General features: G+C 37.0%; 1 long non-coding RNA gene across 1 annotated transcript; it reads left to right on the top strand.

Moving 5' to 3' along the window:
* Window positions 1-3,287: 3,287 nt before the first annotated feature.
* Window positions 3,288-10,990, top strand: LOC148781253 (uncharacterized). Its single transcript, XR_016058933.1, has 2 exons — window positions 3,288-6,025; window positions 7,251-10,990. It is a non-coding gene; the product is annotated as an uncharacterized LOC148781253 (long non-coding RNA).
* The last annotated feature ends 1,689 nt before the right edge of the window (window positions 10,991-12,679 follow it).

Genomic DNA, 12,679 nt, shown 5'->3' with positions numbered 1-12,679 from the left:
AAGTAATTGTATCGAACTGCACTCTCTCTTGGAGAGGCAGTTTTCTTCCTTAAGAGCCATTTTGTTGCATTTCAGAAATCATGTCTTTTCAAATCGAATGACCCAATATTCCTTGGTGTTAAAGAAATGCCCCCTTTTTTTTGTGCTAAATGGCACCATAAATATTTGGTTGTGACCTGTTTTTATTTATGAGCTGGCCAAGGAATGAACCAGCCATGAGTTTGTGACACTGTATTTCCCTAATTCAAAAACATGTTAAATTTGCTTCGCTTTGGGCATATTGCCCAAAGTCTTTGAATTGAGGAGCTCCACTGAAGTGGATCAAAATAACAACTGGAATTTTGAAACTTCCGTTGGATTCACTGATAAAAAGTAAGATGTCTGAATATCCTTTTTTTTGTTTTTAAATATAGTTCAAAATATTGCTTCTATCTATTTTAACGTGCCATGTGTATATTGTTTACTTTTCTATAGCCATAAAAACATAGCTTGTGCAATACATTTTTCACTAAGATATACTCTTAAATATCACTTGCAATCTTGTGTAAATTGTAGTATTGAATGTTTTACATGCATGTGTATGGTGAAAGTACTTTCCCGTTAGTACATGAGAGCAGAAGAATATTTTTTGAGAAAAAATGAAGCTGGATGGGAGAAAAATCTTTTAGTTCTCTAAATTAACAAAAGGATAATTGTAGAAATCAAAAATTTTAAAAACATATTTAAATTTTAAAAATTAATTTATAATAAAATTGGATTTTTATACATTTTCTCATATTATTTTTATATAATACAATTTTTTCTTAATCTTGTAATGCACTCGAAGACTTCTCCCTAATTGGTTGTAGCTTTTTGGCTGAAATGAAAAGCCTCCAAAGCCAGTCTGACAACATTGGATGCTACTTCCTTTTGTTATGCACATGAGTTTTTAACCATAATGCGTTCCCAAATAGGGCATTTTTTGTCATATTTATGTGTTGTACCACATACCTGCTACTTCCATTAGTTGTTGGACTTTCCCTTAGCTCTTGCTGTGCCTTCCATTCCATAAGTCCTGCCACAACCACCATGTTGTTTTGATTCTTCCACAACGAAGGTTCTTTACTTTCCCTTCAGCTGAATGGTAGCATGGAAATTTTTGTGGTGCTTGGACTACAAGTTTAGCTGTCGTTCTCCCTTTTAGTGAACCTGTTCCCCTGTCATGCATGCTTATTCTACGAGTGACAAGATGTGTCTATTGGTGCATGGGTGTGGTCCTGTGTCGTATAGGTCATCTGTCAGTTGTGTAATGCAGTTACTGTAAATGGCAGCTTTATCCCGATACATCTTTTGCAGGTGAGACAGCCAGGCTTGTATTTGGAATTGTCGCATTCTATTTCTCATACATTTTAGGGGTCAGAGAGTAGCCAAGCTGTAGCTCTTTGGACAGCCTTTTCCCCTCTATTTCCTTGAGACCTCTTCTTCCACATTATTTCTTATGCTTCTCTATCTCATTCTCCTGTCAGTCTGAGTCATGATTCCTTGTTTGTCCATAGATCTGCTTTTCTCCAAATATCGTAACCCACTCAAAACCAATAAAAATTAGGCTTTTTATTTTATTTTATTTTATTTTTATTTTTTATTTTTATACCAATTGTTAAGAAATCCCTTGAGCACTCAAAGGCCACAAGAATCACCTCATTTTGATATAGGTTTGAAAATTATGGACCAACGACTCACAACCAGCAAATCCCATTTTAGTCCCTGCTGAAGCACATTCTGCCCTGGACATGACAAAAGGCCTTACATGCACATAGTGGATTATACTTTGATGTCTTAAGATCTCCTAGAAGGTGTGGAGATCCATCCCTTTGTGTTTGACCTATTTAGGATAGGACTTAGACCTAGCATGGTTGGTCTTGCAGCTGTCATATGAAACTTCCCCTTCAGTTTTATTGGTATGCTACAATTACGTAAGACTTCAGAAGCACATCTCCATTTTTTTTTGTTCAGCTCTAATTCTATATGTGACATCTTCTTTAATCTCTCTATTGTCATGGATTATCGAACCAAGATATTGTAAATAATCTTTTTTAGGTACTTCTTGACCATCAATCTTAATTAATTTCTTGTTTCTACTCATATTATTATTAAACTTGCATTCTATGTATTTTGTCTTTGTTCGGCTAAAATCTTCAGATTCCAGAGCATTCCTCCAATTCTAACTTTGGACACCGTCTCTAGTCTCATAAATTGAAGTTATGTCATCCACGTATAACATATATCACGGTACATCATCCTTTAGATGCCTAGTTAACTCGTCATAACAAAGCTAAAAAATATGAGCTCAACATTGACCCCTGATATATGTCCACTGTCATTGAAAACTCACTTGTTTCTCCACTGTTGTCTTCACACTAGTTAGCGTTCCCTTGTACATATCCCTCACCATGTCAATATGTCTTCTAGAGGCTTCTTTCTTTTTCAACAACCACCAAAATAACTCTCTAGATACCTATCGTTGCGTTCGCGAAATCAATAAAGACCATGTGGAGGTCTTTTTTCTTCTCCCTAAACTTCTTAATTGTTGACCTCCTTGGCATAAAACACTGCTTTTCTAATACGATCATTTCATGTTGTAAGCTTTGCTCAATTACTCTGCCCCACTGTTCATAGTGTAGCTCATAAGTTTGATCCCTTCATAGTTTGTACTATTCTGTATGTATCATTTGTTCTTGTAACTAGTACCGCAATACTTTTTCTCCACTCGTCTGGCATTTTCTTTGTTCTTAAAATCTTGTTGAACAACTAAAATATGCCAATCTCTCCTATGCAACTCCAAACTCTATTGAAATACCATTCGGTCCTAAAGTTTTTCCTATCTTCATTTTTTTCAAAGCTTTTTTCACTTCAAATATCCTAATCTTACGAATGTGTGTGACTTCTAACCTCATTTATGTTAAAGGTTCCTCTTAACATTGTGCTCCCAGAGTGGTCATCTTTTAACCATTTTTTAAATAAATTCTCCATCTTTTATTGACTTCGCCATCCGTCACAAAGATCCTTTGTTTCTCACTCTCAATGCATTTAACATGATCTAAATCCCCTTATATTTCTTGTCTCTCATTTTCGCTCGTTTGAAGACATTTTTTTTTCGTCTTCTCTTGTGCCCAATTTGTTGAATAGATCATCATATACCTTAAGCCTAACCTTACTATTTACCTAGCGTTCTTCTTGTTATTTTTATATTCTTTTCAGATTTGATAATTTATATTCTATTGCCAAGCTCTGGAACATGATCGTTTTCGTTAATAGCCTTTTGAACGTCATCGCTCCACCACCAATTTTCCTTATTAAAAGTGATTTATATAATAAATCAAATTCTTAGAATTGCATAAGCTTTCCATTGGATCAAGATCCACTTAAATCCAATCTACGGTTAGAAAGTAATGGGCATAAACAATTTAATGACTAATTGGTCATGGATTATCGATATCTTGGGTCAATAATCCAAGAAAATGAAGAGATTGAGGAAGATGTCACACATAGAATTAGAGCTGGCGGACGTGGTGGAGATGTGCAACTGGATTTTTATGTGATCACCACATACACCAATGAAGCTTAAGGGAAAGTTCTATAGAACAACTTTGAGATCAGCTTTGCTTTATGAGTTGGAATGTTGGGTGGTCAAGAAGCAACATACCCATAGGATGAATGTAGCTGAGATGAGGATGTTGATATGGATGAGTGATAAGACAAGAAGGGATAGAATTCGAATTAAGTACATTCGAAAGAACTTAGGTATGGCTCTCCAAAATGTAATAAGAAGAGAGAAAGTAAACATAGGTGGGCTGGCCATATGCAGCATAGACCTAGTACAACATCTGTTATGAAGCACAAGTTGGTTCAAGCATAAGGCTAAAAAAAGGTAAGGCCTAAACCCAAAATGACATGGTTGGAAGTAGTGAGAAAAACGTGGGGACTTCTGGCCTCACTGAGGGTATGACCCTTGATAGAGCAGAATAACGGATCGAGATTTGTGTAGCCGACCCCAAATAGCTGGGAGAAGGCTCTAATGATGATGATGGTCCTGTTCAAAAAATATTGTTCTAATTCCAAATCAGTCATCTGCATGGTAACCTATTAGATTCTTATTAGAAAGGGGTAATATTTGAGTCCATGCACCTAGAGCTTCGTGGGATCCCCAGAAAAGCTTTAAGGAGCAAATTAAAAGCACTCCTAGAAAATTAAGATATCTCCAAATCTTCTTAGAGCCTGTAAAATTGTTAGAGGAAGCTCTTATAGCTCAAGAAATCCTTCCTTCAAGCCTTCAATATACTCAATGTTTTAAGCTTTAGATAGATCCTTGAGGATTCAAGCATCAATCCAAGCTCTTTTTAATTTAGAGGAGACCAATATCTAATCCATTAGTATAATCCAAGGCGCCAACTCAGGTGTTGGGCTCATGGGCCTGGCTTGATACTTTTATTTCTCTTGTCATCTTTTATTTTCTTATTTTCTGTTTTGGTTTGCAATTTTGTTTCTTTATTCCATTTTTCTATTTCCTGTTCAAGGTTTAGATTTGTTTCTTTTGAGTTTTATTCTCTTTTGATTTCTATGCTTTAAAACTTATTTATTTTATTCATTACTTCTTCTATGTAAGCTTTGTTAGTTATTTCTCTTTTTTACGAAGTTATTGTATTAATGTCTTTTTTATACAAACTTTGGCAAAGTCTAGCTACTGGAGCTGGTGCTTCATAGAGGAGAGTTTGCAATATTACTCTGTTTTTCTGTTTTTAATTGGACTTTGACTAGACCCTATTCTTATAAACCACCTTCTCTAAAGGGTGAGCTTTCAACTCAGTTTGCATGTGGCAATTGAAAAAGGAGACATCGTGTTTTTTGAATTTGCATATATACAGTTTGACGCCTTCCATGGAGATAGCTAAGATAGAAGTCACATAGTAATGATCAAAAATAGCTTTTAAACTTCATGTCCTGCTGTTGTTCTGGTCCCGAACATCAGAAATATATAAAACAGTTCTTTGGCATGAACCTTTTGCAGTGGCATGGTTTGTACCACATATAGGACATTGTGTCTTACTCATGCCATGTTTGTGCCCCTTATGGCATGCTTTTGTCCATGTGCTCTTTATCATAATTCAAGCCTATTTCCTGAGTTTGAGATATGAGAACCTTGTTTTGCCTTGATTCGCTGTGATTTGCTGCCTGCTGCCTGCTGAAAATACAGTGGACCACATGTTGGTTTCCACATGTGAGTCTTTTCTGCACACATCCCATTCAAGGCTTTTCAATCATTTTTGAGAACACCCTTGTCTGACGTTAAGGATGGGAGGGGCAACTAGCCTTTATAGTTAAGATGAGCGCCTCTCTACATATTCCCCTACTCTAATGGCACCTCACTAAGTGCATAGAGTCCTTAGGCTGCTGATATTGGTTGGTTTGGTTAAGGCTCTTGTGAGCATGCAGAAGAACTAATCATTTCATACTTTTCTTCGTTGGGGTATCCTGAAGTTATAACCTTGAACCATAGAGATGTACGGAAAATCAATCAAGCCTTTTTGTGTGGTTTAATTGTGATGCCTTTCAACCATGCCCAGCTGATGCCTACTGAGTCCAATTCAGAATCAATGGCATCAGTAAGACCACATTTAAAAGCATCATCTGCTTCTCTTCATTAATCCATGTGGGATTCTTCTATTCTCCATTGGGGTTTTGAAATCAAATATCCAGCCTTCCAAAAGCAAGCATTGGACCATAGTCAGGCACCCTAACTTGCATATTCCTCTATAACCAATATGGGATCAATGATCATCAGGTTTTCACAACCCGTTACACCTTAAATGTTGGTTGGATGGCAAATTGGGGTAATTATCATCGAGTTTGCACAACCTGTACAACCTAAACAGCCAGAGTATTCAGCATGGTGAATTCTCCAAGAATTGGCGATCATGCACCAAAGGCGGCAAATAAGTCTTCATACTGGGGCAACTTTTGAAGAGTTAGTTCGAGAGTCATCGTTTCGGTACGTAGCCCCTCATTAGACCTCTAACAATAGGGCTATTAACAGGCTGGTTTCAGGCCTGGACAGCCCTGTCCTTACCAGCCCAAAACAGTGTAAGGTAGGCCCGGGCTGTACCTGGCCTGAAATTTAATTTCGGGCCCAGCACAGGTCCGACCTGTATTCATGAAAATTGAGGCCCAAGCCCCCGGTCCGGATCCACAAAATAAAACTGGGTCCTATATAAAAAATGGAAAAATTACTTAGATTTTGTGATATCTAATAATTTGAAAATTTTGTGCTGGGCTTGGGCTGGGCTGGGCTTGTGCTGGTCGCAGCCTCGCCTGGCCTTCCATACCCTGTCCTGGTCCAGCCCATGGGCCTTAACATGTGACTCGAAGCTGGCCTGAGAGCCTGTGGTCCAACCAGGGCCCATTCCCTCTCCAGCTAAGACTTTAATTGGGGGTGTTGCAACCACTAGTAACCCCCCTAGTAATGGTGATCCCATGGTCCATGCTTTCCAGTATATATATATATATACACATGTATATGGGGATACTATATTATTTAATTCTTAACATGGCAGGGGTTTATGTATTTTAGAGAGCAAAGGGAAAGTTAACTAGCTCTAGGTTTACCGAAAATAAAAAGCTAGCCGAACCCTCCCAAAATACTAATAATTCCAGGCTCCATCAAGGTTAAGCAAATCAAATTAACATCAGTAAACCACTTTAGGCTACACAGGTCTAACAGCCCAAGCCTATGCTCCAGCCTTAAGTGTGACAGCCTAGGGAACTGGACAAGACAACCTAAGCAAACAGAGCTTATGTAGGAATTCAATCTGCTGAGGCAACTATTTTCTCGAGTTCTATAAATGCTTCTCATGCATAAGCTGGTATTCCAATTCCTTCTCAACGAAGGTCCTTTTAAAGTAACCGACACGTCCAAGTTGTGCAAATAGCATAGGTGCCACACCTGCAACATTGATAATTGATGACATTCAATCACATTCTGCATAAACCTTATTGGTAGGGGCTCATTGGCATTGAAGAATATGGCATGATGCCCATCAGAATACAAACAAAAATTAGCATTTATGAGGATCCTTTACCTACGAATAACACCATTTTCTGTTAAGATTAACAACACGTTTAAGTGGTTTATTGTTTATGGGGATTCTGAGGAGGTGAAGACAGGGGCTCATCTAATCTTCCGACAAGGATTTAATGTTTCTTCTGTTTCTTTCTAGGGCCTTGATTGTGGAAGGCATTCACTTAACATCATTAGATGAGCTTGTAGAGAGACGGATCATCGTGGTGATTAACCATCATCACAGAGGAAATTTTCAAGTGACGTGTGTAGAGATGGTAATTGCAAGGGTGCATAGAGAAGGTAATTGCAAGGCGGATTTTGTGTCTGGAGAGGGCGTTCAGATTCCTTTGAATTGGTTCTCTTTCTTAACTTTTTGCTCTTAGGTCTTGCTTCTTTTACTTCTTTAGTATTTGTTTGTATGCAAGTTCTATCTTTTTTCTCTCATATTCTTGTATTTCTCACTCATTGGTATGTATTCATTGTCATATATGTCAGATTATTGGTATGCCTGGATCACTTACTTCCATTTGCACATCAGCATCCTTTACAGATTCCGTTGAACATATAACATTGTTCCTCTATGAGACAAACGAGGTGGGCATCGTCATGGTTCTAAGATCCTGCATTAGAACCTTTATCAGTTGCAGAATGATAGTTGCAAAGTATGACAGAGTTCCTATGCAACATTTACTGGGTTTGAGGCTGCTTACATAAGTTTGCTTATGCATTTATTCACCCAAAAAAAGGTTCACTTATGCATTTAATATAGTTTATCAGGTTTCTATGTACCAGCTGCTGGCATTCAGGTTTGCAATCATAAAATTGCTTATGCAGTTGAAAAAGGATATCCAATTCCATCATAGTTAACACTTTCAGAAAAAAAAAAAAAAACTATATTTGATTCCATCTGTAAGTCAATGTAGAAGTTCTAGATTGACTACATGTTCAGCGTAATGATTTGGAGCCCTTGACATAGGGATGGAGGGCACTCCTTGACCTGGGGCATAATATTCTATGGGGACTTCATAGAGAATCTTTGCTTCCCACTCTTCCACTCGTGTCATGAATTAAAACAAAAAAAGTCACCTTCAGCCAATTTCATGCCTAATGCTCCCATTTGGTAATTGTGATGCACATTCACTTCTGCAAAAGTCTGTGGTTTAGGTATATTTTTTGAGTCTCATTTGGGTGATCAAACATATTGTGGGTTATTTATCTATCCTCCTTTACTGTTATGAATAACGGTAATCGCCATTCAGAAAAGTTGCCTTTAGGTTGTGATTATGAAGACCCCACAAATGTTGGATCCCACGGAGCTACTGTGAGATTTAAAGGTGCTATTACAATTACTTGTATCGAAGAAAAGGTGCTATTGTTTGATATTTACTTACTATTTGGATACTTAAACCTTATGTTCATCAGGTTTAGAGGAAATTATTCCACTGAATCATGTTTCCTATAAAAAGAATTTGCGTTATGGAGGGAATGCGTATTGAATTTTTAATGTTGATATTGCTGGAAATGCTATCCAAAGCATGACGTGAGGCTTTGGCTATAATTGGATGGGGTGCATGTAAAAAACAAAAAATATTCTCCCTCTCTGATCGTTATGCAGGTCCGAGGCCTTTCTCTGTGATCGATTTCGCAGATGTAAGCTCTTTCATTATAATTGGTTTTCCAAGTCTAATCTCGTTCTCTGTATATAGTCAATTTTGCAGGTCTGGACTCTCTCTCAACTAGATTTCTTGGTCTAATATTTCTCTCTATGAAACCATCAACTAACCTCTCTCTCTTTCTCAAATACATTTTCTGGTTCTCTCTCTAAAGCCATCACCTTACCCCTCTTTATAGGGACTTCACCTAACTCATGTTCCTCTTCTTTCCAATTCAAAACTACTTTCTTCATTCTCTGCAACTTCAAAGGCACCCAATTGCCTCTTCAACTCTAGAGCCATCAGCACATTTCTTCTTCTGTCCCACTCAGAACCGTTCTCTTCTTCTCTGCAACTCGAGGCCACCTGACCGCATAGAGAACATGCCTGAAAACCGCGAGAAGAACCATCCAAAATTGGTGGTGAAAGCTGCCTAAAACAGCTACAAATCCACCGGACATAAAACCCCAGATTCAAACGATGCTTTAGATCAGGGTTTTATTATTAAAAAATCATCAAAGAGGTTAAATTACCTCTATAACATTTAAGGGCAAATATATTTTCTTTTTCATTTTTATTAGATAAAAAACCTCTTAAAAAAAAAAAAAGAAAGTAGAAAATACATAAGTTGCCTTACTTCAGAATTTAAAATGCGGAACAACCATGGGCATGTCTATAATTTGATCTCACAAGAGGCCTCAATCAAATGCACCTCTAGTTGTTCTACATAACACATAAAAAAAACATATTATGGTATTAGCAGTGCGGAATAATATTGCATGTATCAATTTAAAAAATGCCCCTTGCTTTTTTGCATTACTGGTACCGGAATGGTGTGCTCCTTATTTGAAATGTGGAACTAGAGATATTTTCTTCAGCTGAGTGAGCCCTCTTGGGACATCAAATTACTGAAATGGCCTTCTGTATTCTCCATTTCAACTATTGGACAAGTGCAATTGAAGTTGTTTTTTTGAGAATATATTTAAGTAAAATGAAAATAAAAATAAAAAATAAAAAATCATGCTCGCAAATGTTATTAAATACAATTTAAGCCCTTTGATTTTGTAAGGGGTTTCATCTATTTTAATGATATTTTCACGGCCACCAAATATACCATTTACTTTTTTCTTTTTTTTTGGAAATGTTAATGGTATTTGGTTCCCTATATCACAGAAGTGATGTAGAAGAACATATTTCATGAAAAACTATGCGAAAATGTACGACCTTTGTTGAAAATGTACTGAATACAAATTTTTCGACCCTAAAACTGGAATTTCAACATGAAAACAATTCAGATTCCAGATTTACAGCTTCATCAGCATGTTAAAAGTAGTGATGCTTGTTATTTTCTGCCATGATTTTATCAGCAATCAATTGGCCTATTAGAGGCCTAGAAAGGAAGGTATAACCAAAAGCCAAGTATCTTTGGGGCAAAGCCATCGAAGAAAATGAGAGGACAAAAGGATTAAAAAAATATAGAAAGGGGGGAGAGAGAGAACCAAAAATAAAGGAAAGGATGCCTTGGAAACAGTTGGAAGCATAGAACAAGGAGAAAAAAAGAGATTTCACAGTAATATGATAATCAAAGAACTCTTCGAGCTTCTACAAATCACGCAGAGAGAGAGAGATGACAATCCCATCAACTGAAGAGACAGAGTTGAAAGAAGCAATTGCAGGTTTCAGCCGCAGTCTTGAACGCTTGTGTGAGGTTCTCCACAAGGCCCCATCATCTACAATCCATTCATCAAACGACCATGGATCCCAGCCATACATTAGAGGTGCAACCATGGATCTCAGCCATACACTTGGTGACCATGGACTGGGCGGTTGTAGGGGCTGTATTAACATCCATGTTAACAACACTCTGCATGGTGTAAGCAGTTTAATCTTGTTGGATGGTAAGGTGGTTATGAGAGATGCAGGAGGGTGTTTTTAGAGGGATGGATATGACAACAAGAAAGAGCGATGAGGGAGGCAAGAGCATGAGTGAGAAAAAATGTTGTACCAAGAGTGAAAGATGTCTTGTGAGGGATGGTTCTCTGGAGTGAATCTTGAGCTTCTTAGCCTTTGGGTGATGATCATTTTTTTAGTCTGCATTTTGGCTGTGGTTTCGAAGCTCAACTGCAGTGTTTGATAGCTTTTTCTTTTTAATCTATGCTGAAATTCGGATAGTGATGCCGGAAAACTTATCATTGACGTCATATTATCTTTTTATTTTATTTTTTAACTTTTGTTCTGTATGAAATGAGGAGGATATTGGCCTTTATCTAGTTGGCTTACTATGCAAACTCTTTATAGATTTATATTTCAAGCCATATTTATCTGTCTTGATTTCTTTGGTTGGCATTGCTTGCGGTTGGTTGCATGAGGTTGGTGAACATAAATTTCAATATATTTTAACTTCCTCTCAGACTGTTGCTTCTCCAATTTACAATAACATCATTTTCCTTTAAATAATTCATAAAAAATATAATTACATTTATACCTTATTTTTGTTGCAGTGGATAAGCTCAAGCCCTTGATTTCAGTGATGTGGCCTTCATACTCTTAACTGATAACTTAGAGCTCAAATGCACTCTTGTGGTTTCAAAAAGTACCTTTGAATTAATGAGCTATAACCGCTACAAACGAATTCACTTTTCCTGTTTAAGTTGTCTCACTCGTATGCACACGCACACGCAAAAATCCGGGTTTTCATTCTACCACTTAGATGCACCAAGGTTCACTTTAGTCCATGATAGATTCAAACCGATAAAAACAAATTCTACCTGCATCAGAAACGTTACCCAACTGGTTTATAGAATGGTCTTTCAATGGAAAGTAATGCTTCGTAAATGAGGTTCAAATTAAAAGGATTGTCTACAAAGAGACCATTTATCTTGAATCATTGGCTCCCTTTGATTTCTCATTCGTCCCTATGTTCGTTTTTCCTTTTGGAAACACCATCTTGCCTATCTATGGGTGGTCTCACATTTACACAACTAAAATGGTTGCATAAAACCTCAATAAATTAACCTTCAAAGAAAAAAAACTCAACAAATTATATGAATAGCCCGGAACCCAAGGTTTGCCTCCTGTTGAACCACTAAGGAAAGAATGATGCTAATTATAATAAAAGTAAATAAAAGTAAATAAAAGAAATTAACGTGCACATCTCCTAAATATCTATTCTTATAAAAATCCCTTCAATTTTTTTTACATACGCTCATACCCTTTTTAGTAATTTTCAATTTTTTCTCCACAATGCCACCTCTTCCGACTTTGAAGGTCCAAAATGACAACAAAATTCTTGATTTTGGACATTCGAGGTCCCAATACAACAAAATACTTGCACTTCAGACCTTGCAGGTCCAAAGTGCATTTAGGAGTGAGAATTTATTAACATTGAAACAAGTCAAATTTTACTTTTGGACCTTCAAGGTCTGTAATAAAACACTTATTTCGGACCTTAAAGGTCTGAAGTGCTCTCACTTGAAGGTCCAAAATGCTAGTATTTCGTCGACCTCAGATGTCCTTGTTTTCACTTCGGACCTTCAAGGTGAAGTGGGGGGCATTTTAAAATAATTGAAAAAAAAAAAAGAAAAAAAAAGGTATTGAATGTAAAACACACAAAATTGAGAAGACTTTTATAATAACAAATATTTAGGATATGCGCAAATTTCTCTAAAAAACGATTATTAATAAGAACCATCTCAAGGCGAATTCATATTACAATGAATTCCTGTCATAGAAATCCAAAAATATCTTCACCTCAAATGTGGCAATAAGTTAAAGAAAGCTCATGATATGATGGAAATTGAGAATGAGATTTTCCTTTTACTACTTTTTGTCATTGATAAGTGTGCTTCGGTAGTGAGATAATAGATCATTTCCCACTCAAACAAGCACTAGATGGCAATGGCGTTGGGTCGGCCCTCGGGTCGGTGGGTCAACC

Source organism: Amborella trichopoda, chromosome 7, assembly GCF_054954075.1.
Source record: "Amborella trichopoda isolate Santa Cruz 75 chromosome 7, AtrichopodaSantaCruz75HAP2 v2.0, whole genome shotgun sequence".
NCBI lineage: Eukaryota > Viridiplantae > Streptophyta > Magnoliopsida > Amborellales > Amborellaceae > Amborella > Amborella trichopoda.
Note: the sequence above shows the minus strand (reverse complement) of the source record. Positions and strands in the feature narration are given on the sequence as shown.